Consider the following 12,533-nt stretch of genomic DNA (forward strand, 5'->3'; position numbering starts at 1 on the left):
GTAGGTGGAATAAATTGAGATGCCGTTTCGCTAACAGGCACCTCTCCTCTGTGAACGTTCCAAGTCACCCAGGTGTCCCCAACACAGCCCTTCTGCTCACACTGCCCTCTGGCCAAGTCTAAAAGCAACACCAGCGTGCTGACCTAGGACTGCCCCCAACGTCCACCACAGAGAAAGTCCCTTGGACCATGGGGAGGGAGCTGCTTGGGTCATGGCCTTGTGCCCACTGGAAGCCAGGTGCCCAGGCCCACCTTCTCAACCCCACAGCGGAAGCCAAAGCTGATCTGGCATCCCTGGTGAAAATCCATTTACCCAACATGGTCATACAGCAGCCCATGTTTCAAAAATCCCAGATCACCAGCAAAATCCAGTAATGGGACCATGTCTGTAAGCGGAAAAAAACCCAGTGGCGGCAACTGACTTCAGTCCAATCGGATCTGCAACATTCCTCAAAATCAGCACTGCTGACTAAGTGAGAATGTGCTCAGCTAACAGAAATCATTCCCACACAGTGGCCCTTAAAGAGACAGCCCACTCACAGAACACTGGCGGCTTTCCCCAGGAATCCAGAGGTCTCCCTTTTGAAAACGGATACAGGCTGTTTGGCTTCCCTTTTTAAAATGCCTTTTCTGGGAATGCGGGAAAGTGTGCTCCCAGAAAAGGTGCTGGGGGAAAAAAAAAAAACAGAAGCCAAACAGCCTGCAACGGTTTCCAAAACGAAGAACTCTGGATTCCTGGGGGAAAGCCGCCAGCATTCAGTGAACTGTTCATCCCTTTAAGGACGTGTGGAAAGGACCCATGTTATGAAGGAAGTAACAACGAATTCTGGAGCAAAATCAACCCAGCCCAGAGCGCCGGATTTAAACTCTGCAAGCTGTTCGGCCGATGCTTCCTTCGTGCAGCCCCTCAGAACGAAGGGGGGATCCCAAAGGTCTGCTCGTCCACCATCCCCTTTCCAACAGCAGCCAGAGAGATGCTTCCGTGAAGCTCACAAGGGAGAGAGCAGTTCTGCACCGCATCCCTCACCGAGAGATACACTGCCCCTGAACAGGGAAGGTCCACTTAACTATCTTGGCTAACAGCCTTCCCTATTTCTGCCTTCCATGAATTCATCGACTGTCTAACAGCCAAGGAATATTCCCTTCATGATTTGTACTACAAGACCGATGACTGATCAACCACGAGCACAAGCACGCCGCTTCAGCGGAGAGGGCTTTCCGAGAGTCCCAGGAACTTTTAAATGGACCCACCAGGCCACGGCCCGTCCTAACCCCTGCCCCAGGGGCTGATCGGCGCGCCGTTGGCTGTCCGCCCCTTGCCCGATGCCGGCCCCGAGCCCTCCCTCCGGCCCGACGCACGGAGCAAGTCGCTGCTCCCCGGCCGCAGTTCCTCCCCCTTGGAAAGTGGGTCGCCGAACCGCCGCCCGGGTCTCGGGGCTGCGGCCGGGCCAAACTGAACGACGGTGCCTCGGCGCGCTCGCAAAGGCCGTCCCGGCACGTGAGGAAGCGCCCGCCTCGACGCGGGGCGGAGATCGGCGCGTTAAAACGGCAACTCGCCCCTCGGGCGCTTCTGCGGGCGGCCCGCCCCGATCCAGCCCCACGCGGCGGCCGAGGCCCCTCCCCGCAGCCATTGTCTCGGCAGCGGCCGGGCGGGCAAGAGCCGTCCCTGCCCCGGCGCGCTTGGAGGCGCCGCCCGGCGCTCGCCCCTCCAGCCCTACCTCGGCGCGTCTCGCAGAGGCCTCTGCCGGCCGGCGCCTCTCCCCGTCCCGCGCCCAGCCACGCAGCCCCCGAGCGCCCGCGCCCCTGCCGGCCGGCCGGCCGCCTCCTCACGAGGCCGCTCCGCGCTCTGCCTCCGGCCGGCCGAGAAGAGGGCGACGAGGGGCCCCTGCGCCCCGCCGGGCTCGCGGAAGGAGCCGAGCGTGGAGCGGAACCCGGGGGCCGCCTGGCTGCGGGGGCCGGGAGGGAGCCGGGGGCCGGCCGGCCTGCCCTCCCGAGCCGCGCAGCTTCCCCAGGAGCGCTCGGCGTGGCGCGCCCCCAGCCCGAGCCCGGCTCCGCGTGACGCAGGCGAAGCCGGGCACAGGCAGTCCCGGCCCGGCTCGGCAGCAAGTGCGGCCGCGGCCGCCACCCTCTGCGGGGCTCCGACCTCGACGGAGGGCTGAGTTTGCGGCCGCTGGAAGTGCACGTGGGAATGGCCCCGCCGGGCGCCTGCTGCGCGCTTCGGGTAACGGGCGGGGGGTCCCGGGCGAATGCCGCAGAAGGAAGCCCCGCGCAAGCCCGCGGGCCAGGCCGGGGCTCGGCCCGTCGGGCTCCGTCCGGCTGTGCGGGCCCCCTCTAAGCCCGCTGCCGGACTTCTAAAGACTTTGGCCACGAACCCTTTCCCTGGAATTCAGACAGGATCCGAGCAAATCTGCAAGAAACCCTGGCAGTCCCACACAGGACGGGGCGCGGATTAAAAAAGCGAGACACTCGGAGGGAAACGGCATTTCTTGCCACAGAGAAGAAGTCGGTTCCATTTGAAGGCACCTTGATTTCTTACCCTTGGGTTGCCAGCTAGCTGACCAGCCTTTGCTCCTGCACCTTCAGTTTGTTCTGTGTACATCCTCAGAATAATGCCCCGCTCCCTGCCCTGCATGCGCCGTTTGCGCAGATGTCACAGGGACAAATCTGACCAGGTTTTTTTCCTATCAGTTGTAATCCTGGCTTGTTCTCCTGGGAGTGGAGAGTGCCCTCAAGTCGCAGCTGACTTAGGAGACCCCTGGTGGGGTTTTCATGGCAAGAGACTAGTTCTCTGTGTTTCTTTATAAACGGAGAGGCCGGCAAGCCATTGCCCCCCCCCCCACAAAACACACCTCCTGCCCTGTTTGTATGAACTGGGGCAAAGCTTCCTGCATCTGGTGGAGAAAGGCTGTATGAATAGACGTAAAGTAACGGCTGAAAGATTTGTAGGTTAGAATTGTCTTTCATTCTCACATTGCTCTAAAGCTCCAAAGTTATCAGAAGTAATGTCGAAGGCTTTCACGGCCGGAGAACGATGGTTGTTGTGGGTTTTCCGGGCTGTATTGCCGTGGTCTTGGCATTGTAGTTCCTGACGTTTCGCCAGCAGCTGCGGCTGGCATCTTCAGAGGTGTAGCACCAAAAGACAGAGACACTGAGAGATCCCTTTCTTTCGGTGCTACACCTCTGAAGATGCCAGCCACAGCTGCTGGCGAAACATCAGGAACTACAATGCCAAGACCACGGCAATACAGCCCGGAAAACCCACAACAACCATTATCAGAAGTAACTTTCTTTCAACACAGATTAAAGTCTTTGTGCCGTAAAAATTATTCTATTTAGGGAATTTATATGCTCCCTCCCCAGAGTCCTGCTTGAGTTGGTTTATGAGTTGGCTTAATACCCTAAAACACCCAAAATCACTAATATAAAAACAGAAGGAGCCACTAAAAATAAGACTGGGTCATCAAAATAGCATTAAAATCAAACACTGGGCACTCTTTAAAACCATAAAAGATCTCAAACCAGAAGCAGACCATAATATTTAAAAGATTAAGCCCCTGCATTAAATAACGGGCTTGGCTGACACGTGAAAGATACCGTGGTAATTCGTGGTGAACCTCAGGGAGGCATCCCAAAGGCCACCCACCTCGGCTCTTGCAGGGAGGGTACCAAGAGGAGGGCTGGGCGGCAGGTCTGGTCTGGTGGATTGGACAGTCTGGGAGAAGACGGTCAAGCACCTGGTCCCCGTTGCAAGAAGGGCTTTAAAAGTAAGAACCAGAACTTGGAAGTGTGCTGAGAAACAGGCAGCCAAGAGCAGTCACCTCCAATTTAAATGTAACTTTACTAATCAGTGCGCAAAAATAAACCATGAGGCGTCTTTTGAGGAATCTGTATATCTCCTCCAAGCGTAACACACAGCTAAATCCTACAAAGCTGTGAGCAACAGTTGTTCTAACAACACCATCGCAATCACATAGGCATCTCTCCACTACTAAGTGATAACAGTTTTATAACAGTTTCATTGCCAAGGCTCTCCCCAAATATCTTAGAAATTGTAGTTGGAAAAACTCCTTTCTCTGCCCTTGGAGATCTACTGATGATTGCACAATCCAAACAAATTACAAAACTCACCAGATCCATCTTGGCCAGTCATTTGTTGCTACACAAAAGTAGATCCCTTTAGAAGGTTCCTTGTCTTCTTACTGTTGGAGAAAGAGAAACCAAGTTATGCAGGTCCCCTTTTCCCTAAAAAAGACTGCTTCAGCCATTCCTAAGGGGAGCGGTTCATACATACAGCCCTTGGGTTGCCAACAAGCTGCTCAGACTTCGCTCCTGGCTATAGAGCAACTTGCTCTATAGCCATTCACAGGGAATAATGCTCTGAGCCGGTTTGTGCAGATCAAACTGCTGTGAAAGGCACGTGTGAGATCTGTTCATTTTCCAGCCAATTAGTGATCCCAAGGACCTAAAGTAGGAGGGGGGCTGTTGGTACTCAGTATTAAGAAAGGGAGACTGTTATGCATGTTGATAGGATGTGGTGCCTGCTAATCGCACTGCCAGGGTCCAATTACATTCCTTCCACAGATCCGCAAAGGCTTCTTCCACATGGTGACAATGTAGAGGCATTCCCACCGGCAAGAACGTACAACACTTCACACCTACCCTGCCTCTGCATTCCAGGACCACCATTTCCCCCACTCCACTAGAGGGCTTGTTGTAGCATCCTAGCACTATAACAGTCTATTAGGTCCATTTAGAAAGAAAAAGTCTCAAGCTCCTTTTCACACAGAGATAAGGAGAAGGCACATCACTGCAACCCGAAGAGCTAGAAATGTCCTTTTAAAATTAAATCTGGGAATTGCGAGGAGCTGGTGAACAGGCGTTGCATTATAACGCTATACTGATACGTATAAGTGATTATTGAGTGGCTTTGCATGGGTGCTGCAAAAAGCCTTGCTGTGGTTTGGGAGCCAAGCCAGAGCTCACCTGCCACGTGAAGCAGCCGGGGGAGAAACGAAAGGGGAGCAAAGCGACGGGAGTGTCAGCACGGGACAGCGCTGTGGGCAGGTTCCCTCCACCTCTCACACTGATTTACTTGTAAAGTTACTTTCTAAGCAAGTAGGTAAAACACTAAGTAGTCAACATTGCAAACAATCAAAAAAGCAACCCACTACTACTTGGTTCATTCCTGGCCAGGTGACAAAATAATTAATAAAACGTTCTCTAATGCTCCCTAACCGAAAACCCAGCAACTGAGCTGGCCCGGTAGATTTCCCTGGCAAGGAAGATTCGCAGGACAGCCGCCAGTGCTGGGAGGGGAGGCAGTGCTCCCCCCCGCCCCCCTTCCCCCGGGCATCTGAACTCAGCAAAGCAAGATCTCCTCAGCCAACGTTTGGATACAGGAAGATCCGCTAACAGGTGGCCGGGACAAAGGAGTGCTGCAGTTCAGGTGAAGAGGGTGGCCAGCAGGCAGGTGCCCCTTTTCTCAGCCTGGCATCCATGGAGACTTCTTGCTCTCCGCCTTGGCTTTCCTCGGCATGACCAGTTCTCACCTTTCCAAAGACACAGAGACAGGCTTGCCCAGGCTCCCTGTTTCTGCTGCAGTTGCTAATACAGCACAGTGATGACAGAATTTCCACACAGCAGGTTTTCCTCTTTTTTAAAAAATCAGTGGTTTAATAGTGTTATATCGCCATACCATTATACCAAAATATGCATCATGTTCTCTGAGTTCCCAGTTTCCATTTTTTTAAAAAAAAGTCTTGCCAATTTTGTTGCAGAGATATATTTCCATATGTGAACACAAGAAAAAGGGCTAGAGACTTAGTTTTTAAAAATGGAAGCTGAGAATTCAGAGAATCTGATGCATGTATATCAATATAACACTATTAAATCACCCATTTTTTTTTAAACCCTCTGCAATAGAGAGAGAAAATGGAGATTGGGGGGGGGGGAAACGGCTGCTGCGTGGGCAGGACGAGGAAAATCTCGCCCACAGCCCTTCCCCACCCAGGCTTTGCTGCAGCCTTTCCCAAAACTTCGGAGTGAAACAGGTTTGAGGAACACGAGAGAAAAGCCAGGGAGACCTCCAGAGACGTGCAAGTGCACCACAATGCTGCTGAGAACCACTTCCCAAAAGCATTGGATTTGGGGCAAATAATCTGTGCAGAAACACCCACCCACCCGCTATCCCCCCCTTCCCCCCCTTCCCCTCCACTGGCTCCATGAAACTACAAAGGAACAAACGTACGAACTCCCAAAACACTCCGGTAGCTTTTCCAGACATTTTGGGCTGTTGGTTTCTCCAGTGTGGTTCTGTTTTTATTCCCTTGATTTGTTCACACACCCAAGAGTGAGAGCAGGGCTCCCGAGTCTTTACCAGAGACAATGCATATCTGCCAGAACTTCTGTGCTCCATGGACCTCCTTGCGGTGAACACATCTTCAAGTACAGGGTTGTTCCAATTGGATTGATATGGTTCTGTGAACCAATTAAATCTGAAGTCAAATTTGACAGGCAAAAAACCTCCTGCCAAAGCTATGGAGTCTCTTTATTGGAACTCAAAATCCTGCAAAAACTGCACCAGCTTTTTATCCAAGAAAAACGTGTCTTTTTACATGCAATGCATCTCTCATCCTGGGACCCAACATGGTTCTCAAACTCTACTGAAAAGTGGGGGCCATGTTAGTCATGGCCCAGAATTGGAGGTGCCAGATGAGAGAAGGCCTCCAGGTATCCCAGGCACAAATGTGTGGAGCTGCCCAACACCCACGTGCTTGAGATGAGCCCCCTGGCTCCTTGCTGGCAAGGCAGGCAAGCACCAGGGTTTCCCTCTCCTGTGTAGTACCGAAGGGCTAACTGCAGCATTATCCACTCAGTACAGAAGCCACCAAAAATACTTTCTGGCTGCCATACATTCCTCTTGAGTTTGCCCACACGATGCCACTCTGGAGCAGCACCTCCCTGGCAGTTGCTGGCACTGCGGTAGAATGCATCAACCCAACCCAACCAGGTTGACATTTGAGGCAAACCCCAGAGAAACATTGTGATGCCAGCCTACACACATGGGGACTGCCTTTCTATACCAGAGGAAGGTCCGCCAGGTCCTGCCAGCTTCCCAGGACACTCTGGAGCAGATGATAAAGGGGAGGATGCTGCTGGTGCCAGCATCTGGTACCCATGCTGCGTGTAGTGACTGAGGGGCTGAGCCCCAACCCCACAGGCCAAACTTGCTTTTTGCCTCAGAGCCAGTGCTTTCCAGTTCACACAGGACACCCTGGAGAGAGATTAAACAAGTGCGAAGCAGCCGGAATGGACTCCTGGACTCTGGCTGCTCCACCTCTCTAGCCTCCCCATAAATAGTAGCAGCAGCAGCGGCAAATACTGCACCCCCATCCCCACAATTTCTCTATCTGTTGACGAAAATCATAATGGCCACCGTTCTGTTTTGCAATGAGTAGGGGGTATGTGGAGGGGGATGTATTTGAAAAGAAGGTTCTGGCCAGCTCTTTATGCTCGGGAAGACTGGGCCACATCCTCCTTATAATTATTGTAAGATCTTCCAGCAGCACCTAATTTAAAACAAATTTATAGGGAAATGGTAGCAAAACTTCCACCAGTGGATCCGTAGAAAATGCACTAGACAATATGCTGGTATGACCTGAGGCATATTTGGTTCCTGCCAAGGTTCTGCAGAAGAGAAGCCCTCTGGAACAGAAGCACTTCGCTGCAGGGTCCTTTTCAAACACTGCACCCCTCCCATACTGTCTCCCTTGAGCAATCCTCTAACAAAGACAATGAGCAATGGCTAACAGTAGAAACAAAAATGCTCTCCACCACAAAGGCCCCACCTTTGCAAGGCACCTTTTTGGCACACAATAGCCCCGTCTTACAGGCCACGAGCCCCAGAGAGTCTCCACCAGTACCTGTCATGTCCTGCGGCGGCCACAGGCTGCAGACCACCTCCCACCTTTCCAGAGAGCCGTTCTTGAGTCCAGTTGCCCCCAGATTTGCTGCTCTGTGCTGCCTCATGGCGTAAGGCCCGCCTGCCCCAGCTGGGCTGACTCTGTGCTTGCTGCCCCCCACCCCAGCCCTGCCGATCAGTGGCCATGGAGCACAGAGGCAGGAGGTCCCTTCGGAGGCAGAAGGGTGGCTTTTTATGCCCATCTTCCTGTGTCAATCAGGACTGGGATGGACAATCCAGACAGGAAGTCCTGCGGGTGTTGCTGGCTGATAAGGAGTTGTGTTCGCAGAACAAACACAACAGCCAGCTCGTGAGGGCCCAGGAGGGGAATTCACATGAACAGAAGGGAATGGAATGACAACAAAAGACAAAACTTTGTCCTTCGGGGCACTTCCGAAAAGTCCGATTGGCTCTCTTCAAAATATGGGGCTCTGTGGCAAACCTTCCCTAGGTTCCTCTCACCTCTCTCTTCGGCAGGAACAGTGAAAAATGCAGGTCTTCACAGACACCACACCCCAAATCCCCCTCAGTACAGCCCGGTGATGCTCTTCCTCCTTGGCCTGCCATGTACCCACCTCTGTGCGGATGTGGCTCCTCCATCTTGTGATGAGGAGGATACTGGCCCTGTCCCCTGCAGGACAAGCAAGAGGGCCAGCTGGTGATGACAACGGAGGAGCAGGGACATTCACCCCCCCCCCAATGAAAATGTACCAGAATGTCAAATGCCACCATTCCAAACACAAATGGAGAAGAGTGCCTTTGAACCCTGAGCCTTACCATGTTAAATTTTATTCCAGATGTCAAAGCCTGAGTCACCCTAAGACTGGATCCCACAAGGAAAGAAAGGCATCACTCAAAGGTGCAGAGACCATCCACTGCGCCAGAGCGCAGAGCCACCCTGCTCACACACTCCCATCGTATGCTGGTGACGCCCTCATGACAGAGGGATGGAAGCAGCTGACCACTCTGTGCTGATGCTGCTTGGCTTCTTCTGGACTTCGGCCCATAGCAGCCTCACACAGAATACAACCAGGGAGGATCAAGGGGAATCCCCCCCCCTTTCCCCCATGCACACCCATTGTAAGGAGGCTGCGGAATGACCAGTTGGACCCTTGGAACGAACACTAGCAAGACCATGCAGAGGTGGCTTTGCCAGGTACACACAGCTAGAGGCCAATCCGCATTAAGAAAAGGAAGAAGAGTAACAGGCACCCTGGAAGGCATCTCAAGCACAGCTGAGGTTTTATACTATCAAAAGCAATTGGGGCAGCTGATCATACTCAAACATGTTTGGATGCCCCACACACCAGTAACTGGTGCCGTGTCCTGTGCTGCTCTGGTGGAGGCAGGCTCACACAACTGCCACTTGCTTTTATTCCGCCGAGCAAACCTGCGTGCTCCATCTCTCCCTGCCCCCCCATGCAGGTGGCATGGCCTATAGCAGAGGTCCCCAGCTTTGGGGGGGCCTTTAGGCACCTTTGGAATTTTGAGGGGGGGTAAGTGCCACCCCCAAGTGGCTGCCACAGGAGGAGGAGCCAAACCCAACATGGCTCCCACAGGAGGTGGAGTCAAATAGAACGCCTCCTTAAAGCTTCTGGGAAGAAGGAAAGCCTGAAGGAGGGATGGAACCGCTCACTGATTAAGGAAAGCCCAGGTGCATACCCCTTCTCCTGATCATCTGAAGAAGGGTAGTTCACAACAAGCCCTGCCGTACACTTTCTGAAAGGCTCAGAGGGAACAAAGGGCAGTACTGGGAGTGACACCGGGGGAACCCTGGCCCATAGGATGCCAGCAGTGATTAGGGTGATGGTGCAATCTGAGGAGTTAAAACAGATCCGTGTTGACTGTAGAGGACACCCTCAACCCCCTCCCAAAGCGAGTCCCGTGTAGAAGATGCCTATCTTCCTTTTCTGACTGTTCAGTTTGTGGCATTTTGTTTGTTTTTCACTGTTGCAATGGAGCAACCTATCAAACACAACCCCTTTACTGTATTACTGTATCACTTAATCAGGTACCCTCCCCAAAGCCCACCAGCAAATTGTACCTTGTGTACGGGTTCGGCCTTTGACCGGTTAGCTGGTTTCCCATGGTTGCTTCCCATGGTTGACTGGTTGCTTTGACTGGCTGTGCTGTCCTTCCTTCCCTTTTTGAATTACAGACAGTGGCTAAAGAATCCAGCACAGCTACGATCACAGCCAGTCACAGGACTAGGGGGATGCTGCTTTGGAAGGTTACTGTTGAGGTTCTTCAAAGCACCCCGGCACTCTCGGGTTGCCCCCGTTCTGTCCATCAGTACAGAATGCTGCTGTGTTTACGCTCCCTGTGCCGAGGTCAGATTTATTACGGTGCTGCAGAATCACCTAACCGCCAGTAATCATCATCAGTGCCGAGAAATGCTTTTTGTAACTGCACTCTGATTTATGAATGGTTAATTGTGAACTTTTGAATAGACGGTTACTGTTCTGAGCCAACGCCGGCAGGTATCCCTTTTATTGGTTTCTGTGGAGGGCATGCTGGACGGGATGGGGGGCACAGGGGGTGAGAAGCTTCTCCTCACCCAGCACTGGTAGCAAGGCGATGGTTTCCCTTTCTATCCAGGAGAAACCATGTGTGCGCAGGCTTGCCTTTCCCTTTAGATTGCATGTTGAAAAGGAACCTTGCGTGTAGAGCTTGGAAAGGGTGTCCAAGCACACTGCTTGTGTGTGTTCTCAGAAGAAATGCTCCAGGGGGAAGTGACGAGAGGATTGGCTGCTGGTTTTTGACATTCTGATTGGCTATTGCAGGTTTGTTTAGCGCGTGCATGGAATATTAGTTTCAGTATGTCACTAGCATGCAATTAAAAAAATATGCACTAAAAGAAATGGTGAGGTGGGTGGGGTAATGAGAAATGGCACAAGCATTACAGACAGGTGAGATAACTAAATTAGGCCATTTCAGAAAAACAGATTGGAGACGGGGGACAGGTTTCAAAAAAGGGCAGGAGGGAAATAGAGAAAAGCCCAGAGAGCAGAGTATACACCATGAAGCTACGAGGAAACAACGAGGAAGAAACAGTAATGGAGGGAACTGAAACAGGAACACGAAAGCTGTCTGGAAGACACCAGTACTGAAACAGCCAGCCATAACTGCTTGGGCTAGGGAGATATATCTCACTATCCTGATACTCAAAGAGAAGTCGCCCAAGGAGGGTGTTTTTCATATTGCAAACAATGCCACAAGAAGCAATGAACTTGAATCCACTGGCTCAGGCGGCTTTTTAAAAAGGATTGAACGAAGGAAGGGAGGTAGAACTATCCATGGTTATTTCTTATGATAGCAAAATGGAATCACTTTGTTCAGAGTTGGTTTGTCTCTCAAGACCAATTACTGGGGAACAAGAGCAGGGGGGAGCTGATGAGCCTCTTGCCCTGCTGTGCTGATGGGATCCATCTTGGCACCTGCCAGAAGCAAAATTCTCGCGGCAGATAAGGTAAATCTGGAAAGAGACAGATTCGGAGAGGGGCAGGACCAACTAGGGCAGAGCCTGGCCCAGGATCCACCCACTCAGGACAGTGCCAAAGAGTGAAGGGGGCCAGGTGCCGAGGAGCACAGCTGACGGAGGAGAGCTCCAAGCCAGCAGGAAATGCTCCATTCTTTTCAGAAGCACAACGTTTACAAGTTTCACCAAGCAGAGAAAGATAAACCTAGCACCATCCAGATTCCCGTTCTCCAAGAGCACAAAGCAAGAACTGAAAGGGCATCTCACTCAAATTGGTGGGAGCATGAGAGCTTATACATTCAGTCACAAATGTACCATACATGTATGCTGCCTGATGTTAAAGATTTAAGTGCTCAGAATCAAGCAGTTGGAAAACCTTCTGCAAACCAGTCCACCCATTATAGGATCAGAAACATTAAGGCTGAGATTCTCTCCGTAGCTCAGAACTAAAAATTCGTGCAGAGCAGATCTCTCAAGAAAATGATCCATGTGGCACAACAGCTGTTGATCCCGTAACTGTCCGGAGTTGCTGACTACTCAAGAAAGGCAGCCAAAGCACTCGTGGTCTCCTCCCGACGCACTCGCCTTCTCCTTTATCCTCTGCTTGATGTGCTGTTCTGGCTGCTTCTGACAGACGGCTCCTGTTTCTCTCCTGGCAACTGACTGGCCCTGGCACTTGGGGTCAGGCTTGGTGGTAACCCAGGCAAGCTGCCTGTCCTGTCCTGCCTACCACCCTATTCAAGGTGTAATATGAATCAATGTTGTCAACCCGGCAGCATGATGGGTTGGACTACTGACCTACAAGCTGAAGCTGGGCTTGGTAGCCAGCATTAGGGTAAACGGGCGACTCATTAAATTTGCTGATGATACCAAATTGGGAGGAATGGCAAACACCCAAGAAGATAGAGTTCAAATTCAAGAAGACCTGAATACTCTGCAGAAGTGGGTGGTTGTGAACAGGATGCAATTCAGCATAGATAAGTGCACAGTATTACATCTGGGCCACAAAAATGGGAAGCAGAAACACTGGATGGGGGATACACTTCTGGGCAGTAGTATATGTGAAAGGGATCTTGAGGTAAGAGTGGACTGTAAA

The 12,533-nt window shown here is 52.1% G+C and overlaps 1 protein-coding gene across 2 annotated transcripts in view; it reads right to left on the bottom strand.

Annotated features, from left to right (window-relative positions):
* Window positions 1–8,109, bottom strand: part of EGFL7 (EGF like domain multiple 7) — a 33,861-nt gene extending 25,752 nt beyond the window's left edge. Inside the window, exons 1-2 of one of the 2 annotated variants that reach the window (XM_054997420.1) lie at window positions 7,922–8,109; window positions 4,128–4,198 (exon numbers count right to left, since the gene is read on the bottom strand). The gene's annotated coding sequence lies outside the window, so the exon portion shown is untranslated. Of the gene's footprint in view, window positions 1–4,127; window positions 4,199–6,375; window positions 6,398–7,921 lie in introns of those variants that run through there. The other variant, XM_054997421.1, reaches the window with a different exon arrangement.
* Window positions 8,110–12,533: the final 4,424 nt, after the last annotated feature.

This window comes from Eublepharis macularius, chromosome 14 (assembly GCF_028583425.1).
Source record: "Eublepharis macularius isolate TG4126 chromosome 14, MPM_Emac_v1.0, whole genome shotgun sequence".
NCBI lineage: Eukaryota > Metazoa > Chordata > Lepidosauria > Squamata > Eublepharidae > Eublepharis > Eublepharis macularius.